This window comes from Haemaphysalis longicornis, unplaced genomic scaffold, assembly GCF_048455015.1.
Source record: "Haemaphysalis longicornis isolate Haplotype H1 unplaced genomic scaffold, Haemaphysalis longicornis Haplotype H1 scaffold_6, whole genome shotgun sequence".
Lineage (NCBI taxonomy): Eukaryota > Metazoa > Arthropoda > Arachnida > Ixodida > Ixodidae > Haemaphysalis > Haemaphysalis longicornis.
In genome coordinates this window covers 136,824,545-136,841,182 of record NW_027526407.1, presented here as the reverse complement: position 1 = coordinate 136,841,182, position 16,638 = coordinate 136,824,545, and the positions used below count along the sequence as shown (strand labels likewise).

At 42.5% G+C, this 16,638-nt stretch overlaps 1 long non-coding RNA gene across 1 annotated transcript in view; it reads left to right on the top strand.

Moving 5' to 3' along the window:
• LOC144141950 (uncharacterized) overlaps positions 1 to 16,638 on the top strand; it is a 109,903-nt gene that overhangs the window by 45,916 nt on the left and 47,349 nt on the right. Inside the window, exons 2-3 of the long non-coding RNA XR_013316770.1 lie at positions 5,792 to 5,998; positions 14,649 to 14,725. This is a non-coding gene — a long non-coding RNA (uncharacterized LOC144141950). The remainder of the gene's footprint in view (positions 1 to 5,791; positions 5,999 to 14,648; positions 14,726 to 16,638) is intronic.

Sequence of the window (16,638 nt, the reverse complement as noted above, 5' to 3'; positions counted from 1 at the left end):
TCTACGTTAAAGATAAAATAGCAGTATGTTTGTTCAGACCTGGAGGGATATTTCGGTACAGTTTCTACGGCCATAGATCTTCCTGATATTCGGATATGCGTTATAGGAAAACTGCATTCAAAAGGAGGAGAGCGAGAGGTAGAGGAGTAGAAAACTTTGTTGAACAATGAAATTGACCTGGGTTGTGGTCCGGGTCCTCAGACCAAGACAAGAGAGTAAAAGTAATTTTCTTATGTTGATAGAACGCCATCCTGTGTGAAATAGGATTTGTTCTTTGCCCCTGAAAGGGTTGGAAAGCAATAAAGACCTGCTTGTAAATATTCATAGGTTTTGATTCTTGTTATATATGCAGGTATAGTATTTATTGCGTTAGTTAGCGAGTATTTCAGGCCTTCAACACCGTAATCTAGTCATAACTGCTCAGGTTGAGAGTCAGTTCGTTATGACAACGATGGTTGCGATAAAATTCGAAGCACAAAAGCCGCCTTCGAGTACTGCGGACAACTTTATTCGGGGCGCGATCGCGGTGGGGTAGCACAAACCTTGTTATTGTATTTGCATGTGAATAAACAAAGCACGCTGCGGATATCCACCTTCTTACACGCAGCCGTAATGAAAGCCACTTTGTGAAGAGTCTGATGTATGCCATACAACCTGAACGAAATAACCACAATGTGAGACTCCCAAACACCTCCAAACCTCCTAATAAGACGTTTGCGACGCTGCAGAAAATTAATTCGTTGGGAAGAAAAAACGAACCAGAAACATTCATCTGATACAAGACAACGGAAGAAATAGAAGACAGTCGTTTTACTTCCTGCTTGGCGATGTGCGTATAGGGGCTCGCTGCTTGGTAGGTAGCATTAGACTGTGTAGTCTTCATTAGAGCATCTCAAAAATACTGCAGGAAAGCCTACGCATTTTGGATACTTATCGAGGAGCTCTGAGCGCTGATCCTTGCGTGAATAAGCTAGAAAGGACGAGGTACACACGATCTTCTGAGTGATGCTGTGAAGAAAGTTGTTCTCTATTTCATCTGGTGGTGCAAACTTGTGGGGGATACAGCTTCGAATTATTCATATGCGTCAAAAGCTGGAAAAATAACTGAATCACTAGAAATACGCTTTTTAATGCACTACAGCAACAAACCGGGCGATTTCTAGCACAGACACTGCTGCCCCTCACAAGCGGAATGTAGCAGACGACAGCGGCGCGAGTCCCGAAGGCGACGTCAGAGCCAGGGGGCGCCATTTAAATATCTCACCGCCAATAAACGCGGTAAGTGCGTCGCTCCGCTCAGTCGTTTCGCCACCGGCGCTCTGATGACATCGTCCGGTGATTTGAACAACTAACGGGAACCTCCGATGCGTCGCATCTACCCCATGGTTCCCCTCGCGGGAAGATGGTGTAAACGTTTGGAATTTCTGTATCATGTAAAGCGAAGGAAGCGTCCGGCTCTCTATTTGTCGAAGTATAGCTGAGTGCCATCGGGTTAGTGCGCTGTGAGGTGTCGGAAACAGCTGTTTGGAAAGGCATGCCTTTGTTATATCGATGTAGCGGATTGCTGAGAAGGGCATTGCACTTGGATGACCATTAGCTGGTGCGAAGCTGCTTAGTTCGCGGGCAAGAGTACTAGCGCGCTAATTTCCAGGGATGCATTCGTGCCCAGGGACCCAGAGCTGCCTGAATCGTGTTGAGCTACCCAGTATCACTTGTTCTATTATCTGGGCTGTAGTTGTGTTCAGCTGGTTGTGAATAGGCTGGCGACACCCCGCTTGCGAGTCGCTGAAAATTACTGCACAGTCTTTCTGTGTGCAGCTTTCAAAGGCTCTTGCCATAGCTCTTGATTCAATGTCGGCTGCTTTTTGCAGTGTCTTTTCGGTGGCTGCTGTGACGAGCTCTAATTCCCTATGGACAGCAGTTATGACACCTGTCCCGTTGGTGAAACTGGCGTCCGTGTAGAGTATGCCGGGGTCCAGATCTGTTTTGTCAATAATTTTCAGAAGTGCCTTTGCGCGCAATGCTCTCCGGTCCTTAATCCTTGTCCTGCTCATGTTATTCCACGCTGTTTTTTCTACGAATCTAAATTTGAACGACCATGTTGACTATATTCAATCTAACATGTCTTCAGCGGTTGGTGTAATGAATAGAATGCGGCATTTTCTTCCTGAGAAAATCAAAACTGCTGCTCTACAATGCACTGGTATACTCCATTCTGCAATACTGCAGCTTAGTTTGGTGTAAGACAGGAATCACTAACTTGAAAATCTACACCTGCTTCAAAAGAGAGCTATTCGGTGCATTTCAAATATACCCTTTCTTTCGTCTACCAGCCAGATTTTTCTTAAATATGACATGCGTCCTGTGTTTGCATTATATAATTGCCAATTACTAATGAGGTACAAATCGTTCACTAGTAAAAATGATAACTTCATTAGATGTTTGTCCAAATTGACAGAAAAAAGTTCAACTCTTCCGACAAGGCATGCAAAAAAACTGTTTGTACCTACTCCCCGAACAACTTATGACACACAATCGCTAACCTATATTCTGCCGGTCCTACTTAACAGGCTGCACTCAGAAAAAGTTGACGTAACTTTTCATCCCAACCCGCATATTAGGTTACATTGCCAGGAATTGTGTAGCACCGTCTGAACTCACTTATTTTATTGACATCAGTGTGTTCCTTGGATTTCCCAGAATCATTTTTATTCTGATGCTCAATACCTTTTTGTTGCATAAAAAGACCCTGAACTTTTAGTTAACAGCAAGAGTATTTATTATGCCTATATTACGCCTTTCAAAGTTTGTCAGCCACATTATATAGTATCCTAAAAACAGTCTTAGGCGGTTCTGCTTTCGATATGTGTAATGAATTTTTTATGTTATGTTGAGTGTTTTTGTTGTGGAATGGTTATTTCAAATATGTTTTACCTATGACGAGTGTCGCACCGCGGACACTGATGCCATTGTATACGGGGCTGGAGCCTTTGTCAAGCTGCACTCACAGCTTATAGCTCCAGCCCCTTCCTCTCAAAAGAAAATAAAGAAAAGAATTGGTAGGGGGCTATTTCCATCCCTGGTCTGGTCTTTGGAGTGAGCTGCGTCTAGCGCTGATATTCTTCTCTGATTTCCAAAGCGAGACCTCAAAATTTGCATGCCCTGCTCGGAATCCCGCATTCGTTGAAGGTGGCTGATCTTGTGCGCAGTGATGAATTCGTAGAGCGTGTTCGGAGTGCCTGTGTCTTCCAACGGTTGTGTTGCCGCGTAGGCAGGAATGCCTATCGCTACTTTGTGTGCTTTGCGGAGAACGATTTCTAGTTTATAGGTTCTGTTTTACTTGGATTTTGATACGGCAGATGGCACAGTAATCTCGAATGAATCAGCGCCTCTTTGATTCGCAAGACGTCACTTCTCTAACACCCCTGTGTCTGTTGGTGATCCTAGCCAAAGTTAATAATTGGTTGCACTGATTTACGGGTTTTCCAATTGTTCGGTTAGCTTTGCCGTTGTTCTTAATTGTCAGTCCCAGAACCCTTCTGGCTTCGTGTTCCCAGGGCTTCGGGTTACGTTTTTGTGATTCCCGTTGGGGAATGGGTGACCAGGTCCCAAAAGATCAGGTCTTCGTGAGTTGATCAATGCGATATGAAGGATACTTGGCTTTTGTGAATGGAGTCCAACCAAGATTTCTTGAGGACGGTCGTCAAGACGTTTAAGTGACAAGGGTATGGTCCTTTTGACATCAATGAGAATGCCTCTGGGTTCTACGACGAATTCGTCTGGGCGATACAAGATGAAGTTACGACAAAGCGGAGAGACTGTGGGGCAAAGAATGTCGCCATGCAGCCCCGCGGATTTTAAATTGACGATGCCTTCGTTTTGCGCCGCATATGAAACTGTTTAAATTCTGACAATATTTATTGGGCTGCTGATGTGGCGGCATGTTATGTTGTGCTTCAAGGCATACAAATGACAGGAGGGTTGGTGGCGGTTGGGGATTGGCGAATTGTGGTATTTACAGTTTTTGGTGATGTAAGTGGTTGATGAGCATGTTCTGTTACATTTCAAATGGTCGGTTGCATTTTTGACCGGAGCCAGAGGCGGATTTATCACAGTACAATGTTTTGCCGACATGCAGCTTCTCAACAAATTTTAAGTGCATATTTGACAGGAATTATTAAATACGAAGCTTTGATCGAGCAAGACGATGGGCAGATAAACAATTGGATCAGTGTGGTTTTTAGCTTAAAACCGAATACAGTATTTCAATTTTGGTGTGGAAGACTATAATTTCGGTCGTTAAGTGTGGCTTTTTGTAATAAAAGGTGTGCCGATGAGATGCGACGGTGGATATTCCGACTGTAAAATTTTATATCACATCTTTTTGAAAGACGCCGAAATGTTAACTTCTGAGTTTTATCAATTTTTTTTAACAAAGACAAATAAAAGTCAACTGTTTCTCTGCATTTAGCAGCTAACGTTAACAATCGCAGCCTTGGAGGCTGCGGTAATGTTTTACATTTTATTATTTTAGAGCAATGGATACAACATTGGATAACTTGCATGAATGTAATCAGTGCAGAGATAGGTATATTCACTGTCACTTTACTTTGTTTTGCTCATTATAGGCAGGAAAATATTCTTTTACATTTGCTCTTCATTGTAATCTTGTACAAAGTTATGACATCCTATGTCATTTGGTTGGCTCGCATGAAAGTGGTGAAGTTGGGAATGTTTTCTTCGCAGCACACACAGCAAGCTGCGTGGTTTGGCTGTGAAACAACACATAAATGTGTTCCCCAATGCCATGAGAGAATTACTGCGGACGGGATGTGCATTAACCTTCAGTATGGTTGAACAAGGGTCATTTTTTCACAATGTGACATCAGTGTTTTCCTACATTCGGCCCCGTGCAATGCTACGTTGATCTTCTTTCCTTCAATGACGGTGTTGTCTTTTCTTTCAAGGCCACAAAAGCAGTCTCGCCATTGTTTCTTTCCGATGCTTTCATCACAGAGACGTCTTCCCAGTGCCAGATGATGTCGTTGTGTTTGAACAAACAATACAAACAATCCTCTATGTTGCTGTGACTCATTATCCAGTTTTTTTAGGTTACGTTATTTTTTTTAGTTGAGCCCTTTTTAAATTGGAGCATGCTGCTAATTTTTACGTAAACCGCGCCGTTTCGGAGATATTTTCCAGGTACTTAGAAACTTTCGATGCTGAACGGCATGTCTACGAAGGCGTCTGTGTTTTCCGAAAACTTGATTTTACGAAACTGTTTTTACGAAAGGCAAAGGCAACTTGATTTTACGAAAGGCAAACTGTTTTGTTTTGCGAATCGCTGTTGTAATAATTATAACTAAAATGTCTGGTGGTACAAAAACTCGCCAACTAAAGATTTGTATGCGACCACAACATCATTTGTACAATTCAGTTCAATTGGCACATGAAAGAAACGTAGGGTTCCCAATTACAACTCTCAGACATGTAAAAAAAAGACAAGTCAGAAGGCCCTGTTTAAGTGCAGAAATTATCAGTTCGCATATTTATTATTTTTAGAGCTCCGAGAAGTCAGTAGGATATTCACACTAAAATATGATTTATTTTAAACCATATTATTTTCGGTCAATCCTTTTTTGCTTTGCTAAATGAAGTTTGCAAAGCGAAGTGCAAAAATGAACCATTATTACCTGTATAATGTCCATAAAATTTTGTAAAGCGCTTGATTGATGATAACTTTTCTCAGTAGATTAGTGCAGTACTTTATTCATGCTGAATGTTTTTTTAGGGCTGTACCTGAACAATGTATTTGACTGTTAATCCGAAAACCAACACGTACGTAGCAGATCACATTATAAGGATTCCTCGATATACCCTCCTAAAGTCATCCTTTACCACTCTGGCACCTGTGATGATGGTATTATGCTGCACACACCCTACGCTCACTAAATTATGCGATAAACGGAAGACATTACCATGCTCCCTTATATTCGAAGTAAGTTCAATGCTTTTTGTGAACGCTTAATAGAATTTTATTTTCTGTAAAAAAACATTTTACTTGTCGCTCACGTGTTTCTAAATAGATATGAGATTTAGTTTACGGCCAATATTTCTGGGGATATTTTTATGGGGAATTCTTGGTATAAGTGAGCATTCATTGTATCGCGCCAACCAGAGATCTTTTATTTATCTTGGTGCAACTTGATATTCATGTGGTATGTGTGACTTCATTGAGAGTTGCTTTTGATTTCTGTCGTAAACTAGGGAAACACACATTCCTGAGTAAGGTTATTTTAATCCTAGCTCAGGATATTGCCTAAAATGTTTACGTATTTTTTTTCAGTCTGTAATACCAAGCAGTAGATATTTTGCCACCTTGAAGTGTACTTCTGCTTATATATTTAGAGGATTACCAAATTTCATTCAGTAATCTACAATTACGTATCGTTAGGATACAATAGGAAACACCTGAACTTTGAATATGAGAAATTGCACCTTACGTGCAAGTTTACACGAAATGTTTAGTACCTGCGTTCAGAATATGCACTCAATCCTCACGTTTGCCGGCGGGTTGGTGGTGGTGGTGGTAAACCATTTTAATTGAGAAATAAGGAATAGGGGAAATGGATGTGGTGAGCCTCCCGTGTCTAGGAGAACGAGAGCCAGCGCCGAATTCAGGGCTCATTGCACCACGGTATTTGGATTTTCTGGTGTCGAGCTGGTCAGCCCAGACGGCTAAGGGTAAGCGAGTGGACGGGGTAGGAGTGCACCTTTCATAAATAAAAAAGGCTCTAGCTTGTGAGAGGGGTGTCACATTCTGGGTAGTTTTGGGGGGAATGTGACGGATTTAGGTGGGAGAGGATATCAGTGTTGTAGAAATTTTTTTTTGTTTGTAGACGCCCATATGTGTGAGTGTGAGCCTAATCTTTCAAGATTGTGCTGTAGGGGTGGGTATGCTCCTCTGTCTGTGCGCAGCGCGCGAGGAGGGAGCTGTAGTTAGAATTCAGTGGAGCTAGGACTTCATGGTCACAGATAAGGCGCCCGGCGGTGACTAACCTTGCTAATCGGTGTGCTCGGAGAGAAAATCGCGGGCTCCAGCATCAGCCGCCTCATTCGCTGCGAGGCCAGCGTGTCCTCGGGCACTCTTGATCGAAACTACAATATTTACCTGAAGCTGTTGCAGCACGGGCAGGGCCTGGGTGGTGCAAGGCCAGCTTTATAGAGACGACAAGCGTGTTGGTAGCCTGTATGGATAGTCAAGTCTGGTTAATGATGGTGGGTGATTGTTGCATGGGCACGTGGAAGCGCTTCGGATGACGTGACTAGCAGAAGTTGATAGTTGACTGCTGTGGTGAGATGCCTGTACGAGTCGACAGTTCCTGAAGTGGTACACGTGTGGTCTGTAGTTTGCGCAATGTCCGTATATCGTGTTTGGAAGTAGGTACCGTAGCGTTTGTCGATTATCTTGAACCGGGCTTTGCGTCGTCCCCGATTGAAGTAAGGGTGCATTTGTTTGGTAACGGGCACGTTGGACTTCGTGTTAAGAGAAGGGGTAGGGGGCCAATGTTTGAAAAACGCCTCAACCTGAGCAAATCAGGGCTAAGCGATGGAGGTGAGGTGTGCGCTGTGGTTTTAAAAGTGACTGAAGGTGTTGTGCAGGGCGAGGCGTAGCAAACGCTCAATCGAAGTGTAAGTTGGAAGTCCACGGGCAGCTTTGTAGGTTTTTCATAATAGAGAACTGAACTTTTTGGATTCCTGAAGTTTTAGGGTGACGAAAGGACTTTCGGCCTACGACCAGTGCCGGCACCAGTCAGCAGTGGTTTAGTTTTTTGAGGCGTGAGCGAAACTTTATCTGTGGTACAAAGTAGGTGGGTAAGCTGTGGGACCGTTTTGTGTTGCTCAGGCAGGAGGTGTGTGCCGGAACAATCAGTGTATACGCACACCCATTAATATAGAAAGTTGGTACCTAATGAACCGGAGAGCCCTGGATAGTAACTTGCGGATGAGGAGTAGCTACAGCAGGCCGACCTTGTGTGTGGGCGCGAAGGCATAAAATAGCTGATTTTTTAGGTTTGCATATCAAACCTTGGCGAAGAGAGCCGACAGTGTGTCGATCGCTTGTAGGAGGGCGTCATAGTGCACGCCGCTGGAGTCCTGCAGTGTCCCAATAGGCAGAACATCGGCGAAAAGAGCAATGGAGTAAAAAACAATGGCAAAATATTGGAGCCTTGGGGGGTGCTTTTGGCATACGTCTGAAAGGTGGTCGATAGAAGGGGCAAGTTTCAGTGCTGCGGTTTGGTTTCCGAAAAAATACCTTACAATTGTGAAGATCTTGATTCCGCGTATGCGGTGTTGAGGTTTTCCAAAACACCTTGATGCAGGACGAAGAGCGTCTACTTTTCGATGGCCCTAGGAGTGGCTGTAGTCAGATGATGTAACACCTGGTTCGTGAGCTAAATCATTACGTCTAGCTTGGACAGATGCTGTCGAAACCGGAACATGGGCAGGGTATACGTCTTGTGATATTCCAAGTACGTGGATAGGCGTTGATGATCTAGGTGTTCAAATAGTTTTTCGAGGCGGGACTTCAGGTAAATGGGCGGAAGCGTCTTGGGGGAGAGCGACTTGTGTGTTGCCAGGATTATAGCGATGTCCACATACCACCACTGTTTAAGAAAAGTGCCTTCACCGCAGTGTCCGTTATAGAGGTCAAGGAGCGCCTGTAGCGTGTCTTCCCACAGGCTTTAGAGAATGCGATATGTGATCTTATCCTTGCCTGGTGTACTATTGCGTTTCAAGCGGGACAGTGCAGCGTGTAGCTCGGCCATACTATGCGGTTTCAAACTGGGCCCTATGAAAGGACTTTATTGCACCTGCATGAACATTCACAGCGGCCAAAAGAGGAGTTACAATAAATTCTCTAGTGAAATGAAAGAGGCTTTGAATCCTTATAAGGATATTCTGCATGTTAAGAGCATGAATACGCCCCACCCAGGATGATCAGCCTTGCTTCTCGCCCGTGCTAAGTGTTTGGAAAGGGCCACTACCGACGCTTTCGTAGCTGCAACATCTACCGTATGTTCCATTGAAAGGTTAGTGCCTACCCAGTACTTATATAGTGCCTCCGCTTGTTTTTTTTCACCGGAAAATTTCCTTGAGTCCCCGTGCTTCCGACTGATGACTCGTCGGTTGAAATGGGTCTTACTCTTTCACTGGGAGAAGGCGCTACCATGCCATATTCCGAAACTGTCTGTAACACTGTTGGTATTACCACTAAACACGCGCTCACCACCTGAACGCACACAAAACAGATCGTTGTAATTATCTTACTTCACCAAGGCAACCTCGGTTCCACGCTACGTGTTTGCGACTTGGTAGCCACCATCGCTTCCGCTATACAACTGTCCCCGAAGACCAGTTAGGAGATCACCCTTCAGGCGAAGCCCAATCTGATCCTTGAGTTTCTGAAAACCCACTAGCCACACACTGTTCCCCTCCTACTCACTGTCTCTCACACGTTACACTTGATGGTAAGAAAATTACCTGCACACTTCATGCTACCAGCCTACCGTCTCCTTCTTTGATGTCATCAACAACGTTGGTAGTCATTTTTATTTTAAGAGCAGTGCCGACTGTCTGGCGCACATTATCTGCAGCTAAATAATAATAACAGAGTCAGAAGGCCCTGGATTGGTTTTGATGTCCCCAGACAGTAATATCAATAAAGGGTGGAAGACGCCAATGCATTAAAACGCCAAGTATACACAGCACTGCCGGCTCGGAAGCTAGACCAAACAGTAATTGCTTAATTGTTTTACAAAATACAGACCTTTGTGTACACACCGGCGTTGCCAACAAGATGAGTATTCGGTGGCGCAACTACCGAGCCCACAGAGTGCCGCGCCGGATGGTTGCCGCTTTATTGTTGGTGCTGATTTTGCTGAAGATGATACGGTAAGTGGGTTTTGAAGTCATACTCCCCCGGAGTGGTCACCGTTTGACAGGCCAGAGAGTTTACTCTGAAGGCGCATTGGGTGCGGGTACCCACGCTGATGTCAACCGACAAAAGCTCGCCGGCTCTTCGGTGAGTTGCAGAATCCAAAAGGCAGACGAGAGTACGTGAATGATGAACGGCACATACACATGCGAACTCGAGCGGGTGAGATTGCTTTTCCGTGACGGAGCCACCGTCCCCACCAAAAGTATCGGTACAAGAATTGTGTGTCTCACCCTTTCTAGCTTATTCGCGAGGTTCAACGCTCAGAGCTCTTCGATAAGTATTCAAGTTGTCTAGGCTTCCCTAAAATTTTTGTGAGATACTCTTATGAAGACTCAACAGTCTATAATTATACGCACCAAGCAGCGGGCCCCTACACGCGCGGCGAAGCAAGAAAGAAAACAGGTCTACTTTTTATTTCGTTATTGACTTTGTTGAGGTGAATGTTTTTTCTGTACCCAACGGTTTAATTTTTCTGCACCGTCACAAACGTCTTAATAGAAGCTTTGCTGATGTTTGCAAGTGTCAGAAATTTCGTCTGGGTATTTTCTTCATGCTTTATGGCATACATTTCTTTCTTCACAATTTGGCTTTCGTAATGGTTGCGTGAAAGGTGCATAACACAGCTTGCTTTGTTTATTCACGTGCAAATGCTATAAAAAAGTTTGTGCTATGCCACAGCGAAATGGCGCAGACAACGTTGTCCAGAGTACGCGAAGGCTGTTTTTGTGCCCCGAATTTATATCTAACCATAGTTATCCTAACTAACCGACTATGAACTCGGGCGGCTATGGCACACTTTCGGTGATGAAGGTTTGGGTTTGATTATTCGCTAACGAACGCAATCAAAAGTATTCAAAAGTATACGCGCCATTTCCTCTATAACAAGAGTGAATAGCAATGAATATGTCCCAGCAGGCATTTAAATTTTCCTATCCCTTTATGTATAACAACACATACTGGCCTACTCGGGGATGACGAACGATGAATTAAAAGAAATTACTCTTGCTCTAGTAAGTTTAGGTTGAATATTACTCATGTCTGAAAATGAAGAGCATATGGCTCAAAGACATGAACCTTGCATATCGCGCCAGGTCTAAAAGCAGTGTTACTGGATTTTTACCGTATGCGCTATTAGCATGAGTGCATGCGCGTGCCATATGTGCGTGTGCGCACGTGGGCGCGTTTGCGCGTGTGTTCTTGCGTGCGTATGCATGTCTTGTGCGCATTTATGTGGGTGTGTGCCTGCCTATGCGTGTGCGTGTGTGTTGTGGCGGAAACATGCTCTGGCGGCGCACCGTAGAATTGTTGGAATCCGACCAGCACAAGCTTCTCTCCGTACTGACCTTTTAAAGTTTTTTCTGACTTGTTATCAGGACAGAAAAGCAGTATTGAAACATGCATGTCTCACTCGTAAGTCTCTATGACTCGGTACAAAAATCAGACGAGTTTTAAACCATAATTGCTTTGTGGATGAAGCGGTTATGGCGTCGTTACCTGTATACGATCCCAGCCTCTGACTTCATACCGACAACGTTGCTGGTATTGTTTGGAAATGCTAAAGTTTAGCTCCAGAAACCTCCGTGCTGGGTAGAAGCCTGGAGTAAAACCAGTAGGCGTATATACACACAGCAGGTTATTTGGAACTCCAACTACATATATTGAGCCCCATGATGCAGGCGGCACAGTCTTATGTCATGACAACGTAAAGTGATGGGACGTAATGCCTTCGAGCTTTCGGCGAAGTTGCCAAAACTGTTTTACCATCTACTTCCACACTAATACCGGGGATCATAAGGCCTTCTGCAAAAGCTGACAACTTCCAATGCCTAGAGTTTGTTTTCGTTCAGCATTTCCGTAGTTGTCGGTTATTAGAAGCTCGTTACTGCATTTCCTCGAAAGACTGCTCGATAAAGAAGGTGACGCCTAGCGCCGACGTTCCGCGCTTCCCATCGGGCCGGCTTCGCAAGGGATGGGGTGAGGCCATTATTTTTTCTACCGGAGGGATATCAAAAACGTTCTTTTAAATCACTCCTTGATATACTGTATGGGATTCTGAGTATTTTGTTGTAATACAAATTTAAGCACACGGAAAATTCGCTGCGGTCAAGAATCAAAAGTCAACCAAGCGCCAAAAAACATTGGGAGGCCGAGCCCCAGTGACACAGACGGCAACTGCAGGAATACCCAAGCCAACGTTACGAGGACATGCTTCGCAGCGCCCCCTGTGGTCGCGATCACCGCCAATTCACTACTACTAAAAGCCTTTGGCTGTAACTGCTCGGTGCGCGTATATATATATATATATATATATATATATATATATATATATATATATATATATATATATATATAATGTGTCGGGTATTTGTATATATTGTTTTGATCCGTTCTTGCTACATTCCTTCTCGCAGACTTTCTGGCGGTTTCCTTTCGCGGAAATCAAAGTGCCTATAATCTAGAGTGTTTTATAAATGGTTACTATTCTATGTTTTATTGTCAGTGATGTTAATTTTGTATGGATTTTTATAGTGTGGAATTCAGCGCGATCCCTTGCTCTGACCATGGGATGCTTGTCTACTTCTATATTGGGTCGTTCGTATTTTGAGGCAGTTTACCAGATTTGTTATCAAATTGATTTCCTGCTTCTAATGTTGGCTTAAGCATTTTCGTAATCTGGATATTATACACAACGTGTATTCTAAATTCCAATTGCTTAAGGCACACATTTGTTGTGCATAAGCAACTTTATTTCAGCCCTCCCCGCTGGCTTAGTGGGTATGGTGTTGCCCTACTGAGCACGAGGACGAGGTTTCGATTTCCGGCTTCGATTCCCGGCTTCGGCGGCCGCTTCTGTGATGAAAGCGAAGAGGAAAAACGCCTGTGTGTACGAGATTTCGGCGACAGTCAAAATTAATCCTCAGCCCTCCAGTACTGTGCGCCTCAACACCTGCATTGCGACGGCGCTTGAAATCCTACAATCAATCAATCACAAGTTTATTTCCGAATATTTTTCATCGCTGCTCCTAAAACTACCGCATCAAACTATATTTTTTTTTCAAATGCACCAGATATATATTCTTGAAATTTAAAGTATCGATGACCTCCAAAAATAGGCTACCAAATACTAGTGTCTCTTCTAAAGACCTCCGTTTTGTACCGAAGTGACGTGTAGATAAACTCTAAAATATATTGCAGCTACAAAACAGTTCGTGCTCACAACAAGCTTTGACACCAGCGTATTCCTAATGTTTCCACGTAAAAAAATACTTTTCGCAAACTCCCTTGTTGTGCAGCATAAAATGACCTAATTGGAAATAAGCGTTCACTAACAGTAACAGCGATTTCAACATATTTACCCGGGTCGTGATTTGTGAACCGTGCAATTAAACCTTGTAGACGTACAACAAAATGGTTTCTGTGTTTTAGCACTCTATTTCTTGCAAGAGAAGGGCTGATATTTGTTACACCTTAATGCAGCGAATAATGCAAAGTAGGCTAAGTACTTAACAACGTTCCTTGCGTGAGACTGGAGAGGAGAGCTCAAGCACTTATCGTGCAAAATTGGTGCTGAAGAAAGAATTGTCTACTCTTTTACAGCTCTAAAATCCCCAAAAAATGTCCTTAATGGCGCGTCAGTTTAAATTAGATCTATCAATTTTACACCCCAAACCGCTTGATCGGGCCCCGTCATTCATCGCAGCGAAGAATGAGCACTTTGACTGCGTCTACTTGAAAAAAATTATAAAAACTCAAATCCCGTCAGTCTTCGAACGCTGGTGATTGAAACGCCAAACTTGTTTTGCGCGAGATTATCAAATGGAGAAGTGCCAAAGTTAAAGCAGCCGCAAGTAAAGTAAAAGCATTAACGATCAACTTGCGAACTACTGGCGAGTCCTAGTACAAATTCAGACGACGGCAAACGAAATGCTCAAGAGAAAGCTGACTTTTTTTCCCTCCTTCCCCCCACCCCTACGCCTAGTTGATTATGTCAGAACTGCCAAGTGTGCAATTGGCTTTGTTTTCCCTGCATCAAAAAGCTTCAGAATGGCGCAGTCGAGATGGCTGTTGTCTTGATTAATACGAGGGACCGAAGTACAATTCCGAAAACGGCAACATTTTTTTCATGGGTCATCATCATCATCCTCATTGTATGTACCTCCTTCTTGTGCAAAACTGCCTCGCTTGCATGTGTTCCGGATACGACACTAATTTTACGACATTCAACAGGACACTATTTTAGTAATTTATTAAACTAATTTACTAAACAGCACACTAATTTCACCTCACTAATGATTTCTATCTGCGACAATAATGCTACGACAGCACTATATTTTTTTATCCACCTCTAAACAATACAGCTGATTTTTGTCGACCTCAAATATGTTCAATAAAAAGAGTCATCACCGATGCTTCTTTTTTAGTTTATGAACGTGGAAGATCAAGTGTGGACTGAGTACGGGAATTACCCCCAGACTCCAATTTGTAAGATCGACCAAGTTAAAACAGAATATTATGACACTAATACATTCGAGTTTAAAAGACGCACAGGACCCGATTTTAACATGTAACTACATCATTATACAATTGTTCTACGAAATTCACGGGATGTTTTTCTGGATAAGCTGGCGCTCCTCTTTTTTTGCAGGAGTGTTTTGACTCTCCAAGCCTCAATAAAAAACCCTACAGGAGCTGCCGGGGAACAAATGGATGTCACGGACCCAGGTACTGGACCTTCTCGTATTGAAGCTATCATCTAGGGCACGTGATTGCTTTCGAAGTCTGTTATTGCACCAGATATATATGTGCAGTTGCGTAGGAGTTTATGGTATTCCAAAACTAAGGTGTACAATATTGTTGAAATCTTCAGACCATACAATTTGGGCATTTTACTTCAAAAGAGTTTTTGTTGGAAGTGGAAGAGGTTGAGTTGAGGTTGACCTTATCGGAAAAATAATTATGCAGCAGTAGGAGCTGACGGGGTTTTATCGAGTGTGATTAAGGGCGTGGCACTAGAAGTAAGTTACTTGTTAGCGTAAGTAATTTTTTTTTGTCTGTCCATCGCCGTATTTCTCGACGAACTTAAAGTTGCTAGGGTGGCGCTGATTCATAAAGGGGGAACACACGGCAATGTATCAAATACATGAAGGAGTAATATATAATAAACTATCCACTTTCTTTCTTAAACACAACGTCTTTTGAAAGAATCGGTATGGTTTCCGAGAAACCAAATCAACAGATCAATCATTACTGTAAAAAAAGATAATATATTTGCAAAGCTTGAAAACAGGTAGTTCACATTTGGAGGGTTTGAGAGCGTAAAATACATTTACTTCGATCGATCAGAAAATTTAGTAAACAAAGTTTAGATATATGGAATACGTGGCGCATTCGGCAACCTTTTAAAGAGCTATTTGATTCAGAGAAAGCAGTTTTGTCAACTTAACTCCATTACATGCAACATGCTAGAGCTAAAATAAGGTATGCTGCAAGGCTCCAAGATAGGTCCGTTACTGTTTATAGTTTATGTAAATGACGTAATAAATATAGAAAGGTCCGCAAAAACTTGTAATGTATGCAGATGGCACGAACGTATTCTTCACATCTGATAATATAATAAACGTCACTCAATGGGGAATGTTCACGTGAAAAAAATATAAAAATCGTTATTAGATAACAGACTGCAACTAAACGCTACAAAGGCAACTTACAAGATATTTAGGTCGTACAATAAGGATGTCGAGAAAGAAATCTCGATTATATTCAACAGAACCAAGTTAAACCGTGTGACAGAACAGAAGTTCTTAGGTGTTTGGTTCTAGACCAACATTCGTGGAATACGCATATTGCTCACCTGTCCACCGAACTTTTTAAAAGTATAGGTCTCATATATAGAATTTGCCATTTGATGCCATTGTGTTGATACAAAACCTATACAAAACTCTCACTTATTCAAAAATATCCTAGAGGATTTTGGTATGGGGGACCACAACTAAAACTAATTCTAACATGCTCATTGTATTTCCAAAAAAAATTTTCCCATATATTTAGATTATCATGGCTGTTATGCACATTTGAGGACAAGTCCTTAATTTATGTAATAATCAATGCTTGCAACAGAACAAATCTGAACTAAACTGAACATGAAGGTTCTGAACACCATTTATAAGCAAAATACCCTCAAATAAGTTAGCAATAAATCTTCTCGCTACCATCGGAGTCATACATATGGCAAAATCCAAAAGTAAGAACGAACTATGGTGAGCACTCTTTTCTGTACCAGTCAACTCAAATAATAAAAAATTGGGAGAAAAATGAAACTTCAGCGCCAGTGATGCCACATTTAAAAAACAGGTTAAAGAAATGTTACTTAAGCAAACGCTTGCAATACAGATATATAACTAGGTGTTTGAAGTATATGTCTACATTTTCCCCGTAAGTCAGAAATTTAAAACAGTTACAAACTAAATTACAATATTACGTAGTTATGACGTAGCAGTTTATTTAGGAAAGTAAATTCATAAAAATTACTGCTTTTGTGTGTACGCTATGACCCTTTTGTGAATTGCAGTCCTATGCTTCGTATAATACATAGTGAATTTAGTAATGACTTACCTTTGTTCTTTTTTTCTATTGCG